Raw genomic sequence first — 17578 nt, forward strand, 5'->3', positions numbered from 1 at the left:
CCCAAAATGCTTTTATATGTGCTGGCAATGAAGTGAAAAATATGCTAAAAATGGTTTTAATTCCCTTTAGGAGGTTCAGGGTGAGTGAAATATACTTGGGATGAGTTCAGGCTCACTTTAGCAAGGATCTAGGAGTAACTAGCAGGTTAAACGAATTTTTGGCAAATGAAAGCAAGAAAACTGCTGTTTTCACACGTGGAGAAATTTGCACATCGTGGCAAATTCGCGAGTGCGTTTTTCACGATTGCGGCAAAATTGTATTGAATAGGAATGCGGTTCTAGCTTCGTTGAAAAGCCAAGATTCTAAGCTTTCAGAGGAAAGTTACTGCAAGTCTCTAAGACAAACGGTCACGGAGATATGAGCAATATGGTAAAGGTCGTTTTTCAGATTTGAAATTTTAAAGTTCAAAGTGACAAATGACAGCTAGCAACTAGAAATGACAGGTGACAGCTTTGCAAATGACAGGTGACAGTTAGGAGGCAGTTCTACTTAAGTTAAAGTAGCTTGCATTAGATTATTTTAACTAAGAGATTGGGTTCTGCACAGTTCTGCTAGGTACTCACAATATATTTTTGAATTAGGTTGGCCTCGCCACGGATCTGGTCAGGTTTTAGACTGGACTCTGGTCTGGTCTCGGCACTTCACAGTGATCTGGGTCAGCTCTCTGGTTCTGCTAACAGTGGCCTGGGTCAGCTCTGCTCTGCTGGTCTAGCCTCTCTGGATTCTGGAGATTGATGGATTTGAAGTCTGGATCTCTGGATGTGGTATGGTCCGGCAGAGCGCGTTGCAGCAAATGGAATTGAATGTCCCCATCTGTCCTGACTGTCTGCTTTTATGTGTTTTGAAAATGGGTGGAGAGGCTAGCTTCCTAGGCCCTACCCCTCTCCACTTGTCATTGGCCACTTTATCCTCTTCTCCTTGATTGGGGGAATGAAATGAAGTGTCATCATGATGAGGCCTGTTTATGGTACAGAGAACCCACCCCTGTCAAATTACACACAATCTATATTTTGACCCAAAAGACATATTTGCACAGGTACACATTTGTTTAAAATTACATGCACCCATCACATATCACAGGAGGTATACCCTGTCCAAATCTGCTCTTCCTGGGAGCTTGCATTCAGAAATGGCAACATTTGCACTTTTTAACTGATTTCGTAATATCGGACATTAACCCAAATTTACACACATGTGCGCAAGGAGTATGGACATTAAGTGATGAAGTGTCAGATTTTTAACATGCATACATTTTAAGTAATACCCTCTTAACTGCTAGTTTGCCCCCAGATCATGCCACCGGTTCTAAAAACCTCTTAAAATGTGGGCAGAAAAATCACAAGAAGTATGGTATCATTTAAATAATTATGACAAGTCCGTACTATGAGTTATTCATCTTTTTCTAAAACCATATTCTGGCTACAGGGGTGTGTCTTTTCAGGTCACATGGTACAGAAACCAGTCTTTCCACTTTCTGCCAGGCTCAGCCTCTGTCTCCAGTTTCTCCCCCTCCCAGTTTCTGCCAAGAGGAAGCCATTTTTATTACCCCTGCAATAAACCATCTGCCTGGGCCCTGGAAGGCCCATTGTTCAAGAGGAAGCCATTTATGGCCCCCATAATAAAACATTTGCCTGAGTCAGGACAGGGCTTTGTTCAATTTCCTGCAGAGCCCAGGTAATTCAATCAGAGAAGTGTCATATCCCTTTTGGTGGGAGCAGCAAAATGCAGGTCGGCCTGGGAACACAGCTGTTGTGCAAGTCTCAACTCCTGTCGGGGGTAGCTGGTGGGCAGAATTCAGTTCCTTAAGCCAGGTTTCAGATAAAATGTCACTTTTGTTCCCCAGTTTAAGTCAAGACAATCTTTTACATATGCAGCTAGGATGCTGATTCTAAATTTAAACTGTGACATTTAAACAATTGCAACCTATGTGACACTCAAAGTAGGTCACTCATTTCTTTTAAACATTTAGATTTTTAGTGTCTTTCAGTCGAAATTTACTTAAACTGCTGAAATCCACAGCTCAGCCAGTCTTGTTATAAACCTTCAAGTCACTTCAGAATATAACTTTAGATTGTATCCACCCCTCAGTAAGTCTTTCTTTGGCATGGTTTGGGTTCATTTATTCAGTTTTACACCCAAAAAAAAAATCTGGTGGTTTTAAAACGCCGGCTTTCTGATAGTGGTGAGTACTGGTAATGCACCCATTTTTGGGATTTAAGAAAATGAGTTCCCCACAATTCTAGGTTGCTTTTGGCAATCAGCATTGCCATTCCCAATGGTTTCAGACTACTGTGTGGGTAGTCCAATGGTGGTTTTAGGCAGTGCCCTTCTGTGCCCATAACATCGGCAAAAATGAGTGGCAGCCTATTCTTCATGCATTTCCCTGTGCAATTTCTGGGAAACTCTGGCCGTCATGATGTTTTCAATGCCAGTACTGCACAGTTTTTGAGGTAGGGCTCGGATGCATGGGTAAGAACATCCCACAATGGCAAGAGACAACAGCATGTAGATCATTTCTTTCCTTAGTATGGGCACAGTGTCAGCCATCTTAAGATGTAGAGGATAGCCCATTGCTTTGTACTATAAGCCACATTAAGCATGTTGGTCGTCACAATGGTATCACTTATTTCTCCGATACAGAAATAACCAGTAGTATATGCCACTATTAATATGTGCATCTATACTTTTCACTGTAACTATAAAAACATACTTAAGATGCCTGCAGTGTGGATATTGCTCACACTCGGAATCTATACATATGAATACACCTAACCCGGCGATGCAGATAGTTTCATGTTTACATATGTCAATATACATGGTTATCTATGAAAAAACACGTAAAACCTATTCTTTGTAAACCTGAAAACTAACAATTACTACTCCCATATTGTGATAGCAAATAGTAAACCTCACTAATTAGGTACAGATAAGAACTATTAACTATGGGTATAAATACTTCATTGTGATTAGCCAAACCTAAACCTTCGAGCTCAAATCGCCGTTATACTCTGTACCACTCTATGTTTTCATTTAGACTAAGAAATTTAAACTGTAACATTGACATTGGGCCTCATTACGGGTTTGGTGGTAGCCGTGCTCTTATTAATGGCATGGCTACCACCAAACTCGCTACCGACCCCGGCACCTGTGAATGGGCCATTACCGGCCCATTACGAGATGAATGGGCCGGTAATTGCCCATTCACGGGTGCCGGTATAGAAGGCCTCCCGATCCCCTTTGTGCCCCATAGGGCAGAATGGGGGAAGGGAGCATGGTTGCACCGGCACTGTTCATAACGGTGCCGGTGCAATCACAAGTTCAGCTCACGGGTGCCGGTCTGCATGCGTGTTCAGACCACGCGTGCAGTCCGGCACCGGCAAGCAGAACTCGTAATGTGGCAGAGAGGTAACAACGGCACCAGTAGCACTACCGGCGCCATTGTTGCCTTTCTGGCACATTCGTAATGAGGCCCATTGTTTAGTACTGAACAATATTTTAGTTAATTGAAAATGCTTCAACATAGATGTGTTTTAGTATGTTTTGTTTAAGGCAGTTATATTATAAGTCAATTTATTGTGGTGCACATGTCACTTTGTACAGTTGCAATTATGTCATTTTAATGTACTTGTGAATAACATTTATTTTATATGATCTATATCAGCATTTGCATCCCCTGATTAAAAAGCATTGAAAAGCAAAAGTACACAAATAGTTAAAACTAAGAGTTTCTCTGAATAAGCTCAAAGGTATAGATGCTTGTTGCATAGACTGCCACAATGTTTTCTCAAAAGGGTCTGTTGTGATTATTTCATGATACAGCACGCCAACTGGAGCTAACTGAAATGTATGTGAATGAGTGCTAATTAACGCATTATCCCATATGGCAAAACCGCCTTTAAGGAAAGGCCACCAAATTCTTGGCAGGGATAATGTAATTAATTAATTTATTTATTTAACATTTATAAAGCGCTCACACAGCCTGCAGGCATCGAGGCGCTGTTACAGGAATTGTTTTTTTTTTTTTTATTTTTTGTCTTAGTTACGTATTTATAACGCGCATAAACACTCAGAGGTTTCTAAGCGCGGACCCAGGGATCGAACCTGTTGTTGCTTCGTCTCGTCTTTCTTCCAAGACACGCACGCTGCCGCTGAGCTATCCTCCCGGGATCAATTAAGGCCATCAGAAGAGTTATTACATAAAGCATTCACACCAATTAAGATGAGAGAAGTATTTCAATGCTATATAGATCCCTTCTGACATGTATTTATATACCAAATTTGTGTTGTGTAGTTTAGCTGTAACTGTTTCAACAACACTATGAAGTCCAGGTGCCAGTGTGAACAGCCCCTGTTGTCTACAAGCAAAGCAGGACACATTTTTTGTTTTGCCCTCTCTTGTGTCAATTTGGAGCGAATGGCTTAAACCTGTAATTAGAGTTTTAGGTATTAGACATGCTAAATGAGCTTTTAATGCATACCAATCAGCGAAGCATAGTGGGGTCATGAAAGCAGTTGATAATTCATTGCTCAGGGCTTGGTTACAATGCAATAAGCATCTTACAGCAATAGTGTAAGTCCAAACATTTTGACTGTGCTGGTTTTGCTTTGGGGCAGCTTTTGGCTGATGAGCCACATCATAAATAACAGATATAATTTTAAAATTCTTTATTCTAATATGACTCACTGATCCTTGTGTGTTGCAAGTTTTGTTTCTATCCGTGCAATGCACTTCCATTTATAACAAGGGATAAGCCGTGTTATTATAATTAACATTTTTTGTTGCATTCTTATACTTGTGACTTTGTGATAATTTGTATTGTTATCATATGACACACTGTTATCAACATAGTCCTTGCGAGTCAACAAGTTAGTATTACACTGCAGCCCTTTGTTATTAATCAATACATCCTTGCAAATTATAGCTTAATTATTTGAATTTATAGAGACCATGCTAAATAACATGAATTTTCTTTTTATCTCATTGCTCATATTGCTCTTGTTTAATAATTGTGCTATGCTGATGTGGTTTCTATTTGTGCTTTAATGATTATCATACTATATAATAAAAGGCCAGATGTATGCTTGTCCAAAGCTGTCTTGCTCCTGCTTCGCCTGTTACCATCACTAGAGGGAGCTGTCGCCTTATGCATACAACAATAATACTTCAAGAAGCAGAGTAGAGACTGTCTGCTTGGCCTGTTATCACCGCTAGATGGAGCTGTTGCCTTACGCATACAATAGTGCAGCACTACTGCAATCCGTTTACGACCCATGAGAGTGGTATCTCTCTGCACTTAACCCAGGTTCTGATGGGACTGGGCGCACTTGGTCCCTGTTGCCCCCCACACGCACTTCCTTTTTCTGTTCACTTGCATAATCTGAATGTAACATGCCTAGTAAGATGCCTAGTAAGATCGTCTTGTGTTCCCTATGTCTTCCCTTCCCATGCATGGTATTGCTTTGAAACACTTGTGTATAAACACATAACAAATGAACAATGAATCACTCAATCAATCAATAATAAGACTTACATTTCATCTTCCAGGCAAACACAATGTGTAGTACAACAATAACATACAATTAGCTGCAGAATAGGCCCATGACACATGAGCAGTGGCAAGTCCAGTAACAGAGTTCATTATGTGGGGTGTTCAATGAACAAAGCAACTCTGCACAAATTCTGAAGTTCTCCCACATGATGCACATTATACATGTGTTCAATCTTTGCCATGAAGGCAATTTTATTACAGTGTTACTATTCTTTAGGCTTAGGTGAAAATACAGAAACTGGCAAGATGGTTGTTGTGTTTATGTTTTCCTATCTCTTGTCTAGCTTTAGCTGCTTCTCCCTCCTCAATCCACACCAATGGAACTCCCTTCCCACCCTTATCAAAACAACTACCAACATCCACTGCTTCAAAACCTTGCTTATGCACCAGCTTTGCCAAATGGTGGAGGGCATCCCCTTACTTCCCACCACATGTCTCCCCCTCTTTGTCTTCTCCGCTCCACTCCGCTCTCCCCTGTACATAACAAACCTGAGCTTATGGTGTTCCACTGAACTGTCTGAAGGGTGTCTCGTCTTGCCACTGGTCCATTTTCAATAGCATTTCACTCCTCCAGTTGGTCTTGTTCTTCCACAGCATATTCCTAATGTATGCTCCCTATTTCAGATCTGCCCAGGCTACAGTGCCCTTACTAGATATGATATGATATTTATAATGCGCTTAATACCCAGAGGTTTCTAAGCACAGACCCGGGTATCGAACTGTGCTGCTCCGTGTCGTCTTGCTTCCAAGGCGAGCATGTTGCCCCTGAGCTATCCTCCCGAGCTAAGTGTTTCTAGTCAAAGCACATTTATTCCTTCAATAAATACATATGCAGACGTATAAGGAGTTTCCAACTCTCCTTCTACTTTCATAGTTGCAGTACATTGGAGATCACCTTTGTACAGAATATTCATACAGGTGTTGACCCTTTTCTGGGGATGAATTGCTGGTCAGCCTGTGCTGTGGATATTCATGCTTGCCAATGGTGTATACTGCTCCATTTTTCTAGCATGGCTGCCAATGGGAAACACATCAGTGTTGTTTACTTGTGATGGTTAAACAACTAACCTTTGTCCATGGGGCATCAGAATTCTGATAAGCAACAGCCTTATCCTGCCACTGTGCCCAGACAGTGCATACTATAGACCAAATGTATAATGTAGTATTTCTCTTTATAGTAGTTTTGTGGGAGCAGGCATCTAGCTGCATCATAGCTGATCTTTTGATTTGGACACTCTACACAGGGATTTTACTTCATTTTACTTCATGTGTGGCTCTGCAGATGGAAGTTGTGGAAACGAATTGTGTTGCCTATTTTCGCTTGCTTGTGAGGAGATGTTCAATAGGAAGGGGGTGGAGTATATGAGTGGCATTTAATCTCCCACAGCCTCGAGGTGATAATTTTGTCCACAGGTTGCTCACTGTAACCCTGTTTAATAATGTCAACTGACTGACAGGGACAACAAACATACAGAGTTTGTGGGTTCATTGTTTGCTTTTTTTATTTTACACATATGGACTAAACAGGGATTTTAATGTTCTTAAATAAGTATATGAATTAATAAATGGGTATACATTGATCCAGTGTTGTTCAGTATGTGCGTAGTATTGAAAAGTTTTTGGAAGAATCATAAAATAATTTAGGGCTGAATTGCTACTTTGTCCAGATAAACGTCATTCTGGGCCTCTCAGGCCTCTGAGAAAGAATCATTGATGGTGTGAGACATGTTGTGCATTAGTCAGAGATTTACCTAATGGACTATGGGTGCTGGTGCAGGTGAGTGGGTATGCAAGAGTGAGCGTTCGTGCCATTGCTATATCCTCAAAATGTAATTGACCTTATCCTTCCATTGCTAGGTCTGATCCGCGCATGTACCTTGTATGAACACAGGACAGAATTGTATTCTTCAGATTAAGAGTGAGGAATGTTTTGTTTTCAGACAAATCAAAGCTAACTTTTGTAAACCATTGTTGATATTGTTTGAAACTGAACAAATACATGAACAGAATGCCCAGATACTGTTTTCTGATGATAATAATTACTTCCTCTTCCTCTTCAGTGGTCAATTGCAATCAGTAACCGGGAAACAGGGAACCTGTGCTCTTCCTCCATGGAACCATGGAACAGAGGTGAGGCATCTGTACAACTACAGGGAGCAACCAGGTCACAGTGATGCAGAGAGGGATCAGGATTGAGGGATGCCTATGTCCAGTAGCCAGGTGGGTGGTGGTGTGGGGGATCCTTTTGTGGGTGATGCTGTCAAGGCCAGAGGTTTCATGAGGGTTCAACACTCAATTTATGTTTTCAGGGCTTTGAGGGGAAGACAGTGGCACTGGGTGGAGGGTAAACGGTGTGGAGGAGAAGACAGTGGAACACTGGCATGGATATTTTTCAGATTGTTGATGTAATGAAATGGAAGTCATGAAAGGCTTGGCTAAAAATCATGTGATCAATGACAACTCCATGTGATCAATGACAACTCCATCATGAAACATCCAGACGTTACACCTATATGCTTATCCTTACTTAATTATTCCACTAACCTCTATCAAAGTCGGCATACATCAGACCACTGCTCAAAAACCCCACAGCTGATGTAAATAACCCTGCTAGCTACCACCCCCTCTTCATCAGAAAGTTATTGGAAAAACACATGTATGGCCAACTCTGAGATTTTGTCAAAACAAACAACCTCCTGGACAAGGTTCTAGCCCATCTCACAAACATGGTTGCCAGATCAACCTTAATACCTCCCTTCTTTGTGAGCAACTCTCACACACCCCTCCTCTCACGTAAATGATATGTTAGTGTCTTAGCTCACAAACAAATATCTCAATATCAATACCCTCTTCAGCCGCCAAACCAAAATCCTATTTAGAATCTGATTGCTATATATCAAGCTAAGCAAAACACTGAAGACTTTGACTCATAAGACACCCACCAGACTGATCATTGTTGAAATTCGAGATAGAATTGAGTTTTCTAAAGTCAATACAGGACCCCCAACTTTTTTCGGGCTTTGCAACCAAGACTATAGGGGAGTACCAGGGACTCTCACATGGTTCAATTATATCTGTCTGTAGCATGGAAACAAGTTCTTCTTCGATGATCTTTCTTCAAGCTTCTCAAATGCAGTAAGGTGTTAAGTTTACCTTTTTTCCCAGTGGGGTGCAGATACCATGAAAATAATTATGTACCCGGGTCCTGTGGAACAGACCTCTGGGAATGGAGCTAGTTAACCATAAAGATGTTCCTGCTGTTGCCGGCGCAGGCTTTTGGGTACTAACTGAATGTATGGTTCTTAGTCAGTTAGGAGAGCGGCCATGGTAACGTTGGAATTCTCAAAAGGGTCCACCTTCCACTCCTTGAGCAGATTAACATCACACATTTGGGTCTTCTGTCTTAGATAAGGTTGGGCAATTACATAATTGAAGGGGCCTTATAGGGGCCATGCCAATTAGGTACCATTTTGTTTTCCGCAGTCACTAACCAAACTTGCATGAGTCCCCCATGGCAAAGCACCAGGTCACGCCTCATTTGTAAAGTAGAGCCTTTTGTTGTTCCTGGACCTACTCAAATGGTTCTTTACAATTTTACAGACTGCGCCCATGTGGGTCTTAAGTTTTCTGAGCACAAGTTTTAATAAAAATTGGGTAAAAAGCCAGTATAAAACATATGTTGATGCTGGCTGTGCTCATGCATCTCCATGCTGGTTGCACCAATAAATGCTAGCATTTCAATATCAAAACATACTTTAACCATAATTCAAGTAATGATATTATAATGAAAAATACCCAATATATGCCAGTATCCACACGTAAAAGCATAGTGCTGCTAAGTTTGCCATTAAAAATGCCATGCCACAATAAGAAAACATTTCAAGACCTTCTGCACCAATATAGAGCAGTATAGCCACGTAAAAAAAACTCCATCATAGAGGCTTTACCCTTGATGCCAGTCAAAAATGCAATGGTAGGTCAGAAAATGTATTCCAACTTGTTGCACCAAAGTAGGCCAGTCTAGGCACGTAAAAACACTTGTCATGTTTGTTTTACTATTGATGTCACTTAATTTATGCTCTTCCACAGTTTGAAAATATATCCATACTGATCCACCAACATAGGCCAGTATTGCCATGTAATAAAGCATATAACGGCAGCTTTACTCTTGATGCCTGTTACAACATGCCATTTCACTATAGCTAAATATATTTAGAATGGCCACCAATTTAGGGCAGTCTTGTCATGTAATAACGCCCTTCATTTTTGCTTTACAATAATTGCCAATAACACATGCTATAGTAAGCATGTATGAAGAGGAGAATAAAAAAAATAAAAAATGATACTCTTGGGAAAGATATCAACACAAAAGAAAATACATACATAAAGCGAACAAGTCATTGGGCCTCATTCCGAGTACGGCGCTAACCAATGGCGCTATTAACGCCTTGGTTGACGCCGTACCCGGACCGGCAGCGCCTTGGTGGATGGCGGAATTACCGCCCCATTCCAAGGTTGGCGGGGCGGTAATTCCCCAATCCCCATTTACCCTTTCCCATTCCCATTCTTGCCCCATAGGGCATAATGGGAGTGGGGAAGGCGTTAATTACGCCACCGTAAATTACGGTGGCGTAATTAACATCAAGGTCCCTTAGCACCATGGTTTTTAACACCTGCTAAAAGCAGGTGTTAAAACCTCCATGGCGCAAAGGGAACTCGGAGTATGGCGGTAAGGGATTACCGCCACCGCTCTCATTAGCGGTGGCCGCTATCCCTTACCGCCATACTCGGAATGAGGCCCATTATTTGTTATCAATGCAAACTTGGCCAGAAATCGCTAGACACAGATTGTGTATTTAAACAGATGGCTTGTCTAACAAGGAATTATAAAAAAACATTTCAAATCGGAAGAAACACATCACAGTTCAAGATGTAAAGTTAAAACTGCATTAAAACATATAATCCAATCACCAATGTGTGTATATAGGTTTACCACCACCATACACATTGCATGTTCAGACAATACATATAAATGCGTGTAAACATTCAGGCTTAATTATACTATGACATCACTGAGGACTGTCACTGAAGACCAACGTGTTACGACAAAACACCCTCAATATATGGCTGCCTTCATCACGGTCAGTTTGTTCTTAATACCTTCAGTGCTTCATTTGTCTGACCATCAGACTCATTTCCAGCATTTAGCAAAGTCATCAGGTTTGTCTGGTTATTGCTACCATAGGTCAAATAAAGTGTTTCTTATGCTTCCAATAGCATTGTTATTTCAACAATCTAAGTAGAAAGCAGTGAGGGAACTCTCTCCATCATGACCACAACTCAATTGAGGATCAACACAGCTTGCAAGCCAGTCACATTCACAATGAAGTGTCTCACTCAAAGAGACACAAATATCACAGCAGTGCAGACCCGTGACTCCTAACCCAGTTGAATGGCTGTAAGAGTAAGCATATATGGTCAGACTGATGCTAACAAAGTAGGCCAGTCTACCCACAGAATAACCCATATCATGTTATTTTATTCTTGATGCTCATTAAAACATTCCATGTCACAGTATGAAAATATATCTAGACTTGTGCACCAACGCAGGAAAGTCTTGCCATGTAATAACACCTATCATGCTTGCTTTACTCTTGATGCCAAATAAAATATGCCATGTCACAGTGAGAAAATATATCCAGACTGGATCACCAATGTAGGTGAGTATTGCCATGTAATAACATATATCTTCTTTGCTTTAGTCGTGATGCCCATTACAACATGCCATATCACAGTAAGAAAATATATCCAGACTGGTCCATATGACTGCCTTGCCGCGCAAATGCACTTTTCAATTTGCTTCACTCTTGATGCCAATGAAAACATGTCCTGTCACAGTAAGAAAAAATATCCAGAATGGATATCAGTAGTCCAAGGAATAGGATAGGATTGGTGAAGGATGGGACTAGTGGGCATAGCTGGTGTAAAGAGTTTGTGGAAGGGGAATTATGACATTTGTTATATAGTAGTGTTTTCCTTGACTAATTCTGTTTCAGGAAGTAGATGTTAGCCCAAGGCAAGATGGTGGTGAGAGCTGAAGGTTCCAGGGGATGCAGTTTGGAACCTAGCGGATTCTAAACTGCCTTTCATTAGAAGATCTCGAAGTGGCAGGATTTCACCTTGCAGGCTTCTGTTTGGGTCCTTAAAGAAGACTTTCCAACCAGTGAACACCTTTGTGGCACATGTTCCTGGTACATGGTGGGATTGTTCCTTTATGATTATAGACTGAGTCAACCTTTTGCAGACTGTACATTCTGAAGTAGTTCTTAGAGTTAAGTGGTTTTTAAAATGGCTGTATTCAAGAGACGGTTTTATTGTTGGAAGCAGCATTTAAAGAAAAACATGTTTTATTTAATTCAAGCTAGGATTTAAAGTGGATTTGAGTGCTGTACATTAAGCCTGCAATTGATGTGCATGCAAACGTGGTGAGGTGGTTGTGGTGTGTATATAGTGCAGAGTAAGCAGATCATCAGTACGCACTTTGGCGTGGTTCCCAGGAGAGGCTGGGCAGCGTTTTTTGTTGATGTGTATGTTACGGTGTGCAGTCTTCGGCTCAGTGATGATGTGGGCACCAGTTGGAAATAGTTGTTCTATTCAGCGTTAGAAAAAAGCTTGTGCAACGTGTTACGTTTAAGAGACATCAACGAAGGACTGGGTTATCTAATGAATGCAGCACCAGCACGTGATCTGAAAGGAGAAAGTCAGTAAAGAAGCTGCAAGTGTTTTGTGATGCAGGAAAATAAGAGCACATATCGCTCCAACAGAGAATATATGTCAAGACAACTGCAACTGTGTTCAAGACATAAGCAATCAATAATTAGAAGATAATATTACTAAACAGAATTGTTAATAGTTTACATAGTAGAGACAGTGCGCCTCATTATGAGGTTGGCGGTAACCCACCGGTGGTACCGGCGGGTTGCTGCCAACAGCGCATTCCGGCACCTGACTTCTGGTGCCACTGGGACGTTGCAAGTCCCGGTGGATCGGGAAGTCAAGCACTATAAAATGTTAGTCCCATTCCTGTGGAGTCCCGCGGGAATGGGGACTCTGAACCACTGGCACTGTTGATAATGGTGCAGGTTTTTCCGTGACAATTCTGCTTTCCGGGGCCAATGCGCCCAGCAAGTCAGACCTGCCAGGCGCAGAGGCCCAGCAAGCAGAGTTGTAGTCTGCCGGTCCACTACAGACTGGCAGACTCATAATGAGGCCCAGAATATGTAACAGCAAAACAAAACATTTGCATACCTGGTAGAACTATTACTACGATTTCCAAGTTTATAGAGTTAATATTCTAGTGTAAATACATCTTGTTTATAGAAAACGAAATACATTCTCATTGGCGGAACATTAAAAGACAGGATTCATTGATTCACACCTCTTGGCAATTAGCAGAGGTTTTTCAGGTATATGGAGAATTCCAGTTAAGATGGAGGAGAGAGGAATTGGGAAGATATAAAAAGAAACAATAACATGTTAATTGTATGTGCTATCTGGTTTCAGGTCTCGATTCCAGAAGTGGACAGACACAAGATTATGGTTTATTATTTTACTATATTCTCCTTTATCTTTGGGGAGATTAATACATAGCCTGTGTTAACTTATGCTGTGTTTTAGATGCTCAAAAGGGTCTGCAGGTTCAGCAGCTCCTGTGGTTTTCTTCGGGATCCTGACAATAGCCCCCCAACATAGGCCACTCTTGCCACATAATTATACCATGCATGCTTTATTCCCGATGCCCAATAAAACATGCTATGTCCTGGTTGCAAATACCCACCGGCATGCCCCACACCCCCTGTACAATCAGAGGCTGCTACCCGGTACAAGTGATGGCATTCAGACACATTCTTTCATCCATTTCTCTTCTTCACACATTCATATATCCATTCATTTCTTGCATTCACTCACCCATACAAAAAACAGACACTCTCTCATTCACTCACACACAGTTACAGATAAATACACTTGAATGCATGCATACATACATACAATTAAACATTCTATCCTTAATTGCAGCCCAGATCATTATGCTGCCTGCTACAATGGCCCTCTGGCTTCCACGCAGCACACACAGGAACCATGGAGCAGAGAGAGCTTCCTGGTTACTGGCAGCATGTGCGGTGCAGCTGGAGGAATTGGTGGTCCAAGGCTGGGGAAGCAAAACACATCCGGCCTTGCATGGACCAGGAGAATGGGAATGGCTGAGGTGTTATTGTGGGGTGCTTCTAAGAGTTCATCCCTCACAAACAATTACCTCAATGCCTCAGTGCCTCTAGAATGTCTGAAACCTGACTGATGGGCATGAAGGAGACTCACTGCACTCTAGTAAGTGTTTGAAAAGGGTGATAGCCAGAATACCAGTCTGACACAGGTTTTTATTTTTTAAACAGTGGAGATATGCAAGTCTTTCTTAGGCAGTGGGAAAAATAACCTTGCTCTAAATAGGTGTTGATGAAGAATACCAACCCAGGTGCAAAGTAAGATATATTTCCTTGGTAGTGGTAGCTGGATGGGGAAGATACTTCTCTGAAGAGGTGCTCATCATACTTGTGACCATGTTTATAATGCCCTTTGGAATGACATCTCTGAAAGAACAAAGTTCTTGGGTTTAGATGGTAGCTATTATAGTTACTAATGTTATATTGGATAGACTTGATCTTTTCTTGTAAAAAAGCACATAGTTTTCTAGAGGGTTTCTAAGCTCTAAGAGTTATTTGTGGCTTGAGTGGTGTGGCTGTGTAGAAAGGGTCTCTACTTCTGTTTTATGTTACCGTAATAACCTCTGAGGTGCCCAAGGAAGAGGTTATCAAGCTTTATGCCAGAAAGTGTTTTAGTATTCTATTTTTGCATTTTAAGCAGGTACACTCAGAATCATATTATTTTACTGTTTTTTATAGTGGTTTTTGATATCTTTCACATAGTGGGGAAGGTCATCCAGAGTTCTGGAGAGTTCATTGTGCAGAGTAGTAACTAAAACTTCAGGACGGTCCTTGAGATTCGGGGTAAGCTTGAAGATTTCATAAAAATGGAATGGCGTGACTATTTTACTACCAGAATATATCTTTTATCAAGGGTGCAAGTGGGCCTGTAGAGTTTTTCAGGTTTAGTCAGTCTGGACAGAAGAAGGCTGAGTTCAGGCCATGAAAGGTGGGGGATATTATTATATGAGAGTGCCAGGCTCACTGTAAGGATGGCATTGAGTGTGCCCCCCACCCCCACATCTTTGGGTGCTTAGGCCATGTTTTGAGATTCAGAAACTCACTGTAGGCCAAGATAAGAAAGGCTTGTTATTCATAGGGCTATCAAGCCAGATGTTATAGTCCCTGAAAACAAGGATCAATTTAGATATAGTTTGGGGGTCAGAACTGTCATCATCTCTTTCTTTGGAGAACTTGGAGTAGGTGCAAGGAGATCTTTAGATGGTAATGAACATCATGCTGGTGTTGGGGTTAGTGTAATATTTTTACCCAATGATTTTGGAAAAGTAGGTGGGAGTGTTAGATATCCTGGAAGGAATTTTATTTTTATTGTTACCTGGGTAAAAATGAATACAACCTTACACAATTGCATTTAGACAGGCAGGCAGTACAGAAGGCAGTACTAAAAAAGAAATACAAAACATAACACATGTTAAATAGCCAGGATAACAAATTGAGAAGCACTGTAAGAACAATACACAAAAAGAGAACATCTAACTTAATAAAAATGCAGGGAAATGACCTTAATTCGTTCATTGAGTTGAAAAGGAAAAGACAAATCACTTACCACATTTTTAGATGAAGGTCAGCCATAAGGCACATATTAAATCAGTACATTTGGAAACATTTCAAATTACGAGCCTTATGGTAGCTAAAAATAATGACAATTGATGTCCTGACAAAATTCTTGCCACCAGAGAGGTAGACAGGCCATAATGTTCAGTATTAATAAATGCTCTAAAATGTTTTGTCCCTTTAGACCTGAACCTAGGGAAGGGGATGATCACATGTTCCAAAGATTCAACAATGTGGAATTTTCACAGAATCGACTTGATCTATCTACACGAGGCACTTTACTTCTGGGGGCAATTACTTCAAAGGTGTGCAAACGATTCAAGCTTAGTCATAAAAAGATGTTCTTCCAGTTAGAGCACGGACATCTCTCTAGATGGCCATTGATGATGGTATATCAGTTTCCCACCGTTGCCCCATATTAAGGTAATTTGTATTTCTCCAGCAAATCCCTGATGAAACACTAGTATGCCTTAAATAGGATTTTTTTTAATTAACATGTGGTCAGATATCTTGGTAGTAGTAAGCTGGAAAGGTGAGAGCAAGCCCCTGCCCCAAATGGTTTTGTCATTTTTTTTACTAACATGGATTTTGTCTCCTACTGATAGGAGTTTCTCATCCACAGTAGTACAGTGGTTCATAAACCAGGTATCCATCATCCCCAAGATTTCAATGTCACAATCCTCTAATAGGTCACATATATTAGAGGCACATTTGTAGGTGAGTTTGTCTGAAAGATTTTCTTGGTGGAAGGATGATTTTCGTGTGGGTTCTTGGATCATGTAACTGTATGTGTGATTGCCTCCCCTTCCTTGGCTATTTTACTTTCCTTACTGAAACATCATGTTCTTTTTTCAACCTCTTCTTCCGGATATATTATGTGCTTTTTGGTTCGGAATATTGTTATTTTGTTCATCAATATATTCATCTGGGGGAAAGCATTATTAAGGGTTCCCCAATTAATGTCAGCGAATCCGGACGTGATGCGCTTGGATTGCATTGAGGCCAGACATGCTCTTGGGTCATGCGTGAAAATAATGATAGTAGTAACATTTTCCCTCAAAGAGATGTTAGCGTAAGTATATTCAATTGACACTCCAGGATGTTATTTAAGTGTAAGTATTTTAGCTATTTTAATGCTATTTGGATGTACAATACTGTGAACCAATTCCTGAAGATGATTGAGATGAAAGTATTCAACATGACAGGGGAAACAACTCCATGACACAAAGAGGAAGATGTGGCTTTAGCGAGTTATGCAAAACATAAGAGGCAACTAGGGGTGCAGTGCTGGTGGCAGTAACAGATCAAAATAAGGGGAACATTACCAGAATAGGAGGATGGTTTTATACAATGTAGATGTGAGAAAGTTAAAACAAATCAAGTCACCAATTCTGTGTGGTAAGCCAAGAGGCAAGGAGCGAGTAGGAACACAGGAATGATGTGGGGAATGCAGTATCCTAGGTATGAGTCTGCTTTGCATGGCTGGAGAATGACAGGATTTAGTATAAGCAATGCTGTTAGAAATTAAAAAGCGGCAGGTTTTAGTTTGAAAATTAATGAATGGAGGAAAACAATAATCACCATAAGCAGCAACAGTCATCTATAGGTCTACCCTGGACAAGAGGAACATCTAGTGGAACAGGAACATGAGCCAGAAGTAGAGTATACAGACAAGGCATACACACTGTAAAACAAGTAGGGAATGAAAAGAGAACAGGAGACCAGGCCAAATAAACAGAAAATATTGAATCAAGGGAGGCATTTGGAGTGAATGCATAATGATAGCTGTCACAACGACACTCAAAAGTAATTTGCTCTGATGGCTAAGAGCAGCAACGAGGAAATTGGAGGTGAGGGTCTGTATGTAGAGGGAGGGAGAGAGAAAGAGGACAACAAGATGTAAAGGGGGACACCTCACCCTCCTTGGTGTTTGAGATCTGCGGACTTCGGCACTAGAGACTGGACAAGCAGGGTGATGGACGCCTGGGCATTTGCTTCAAAAGTCATCATTAATACATGTTCACCAGACGGCAGAAACAGCTGCAGCCCTGGGCTCCTAAAACCATTGTGCTTTTATACATTTTTACAGTTGATGGACATTACATATGATTGCACAATACATACTGATTGGTCCCTGCAACCAAAAGCAAACCCCTACTTGTCTTATTATTGGTTGACTTAACTGCCACTCACCA

The sequence above is a fragment of the Ambystoma mexicanum genome, chromosome 5p (assembly GCF_040938575.1).
Source record: "Ambystoma mexicanum isolate Mex_15411 chromosome 5p, UKY_AmexF1_1, whole genome shotgun sequence".
Lineage (NCBI taxonomy): Eukaryota > Metazoa > Chordata > Amphibia > Caudata > Ambystomatidae > Ambystoma > Ambystoma mexicanum.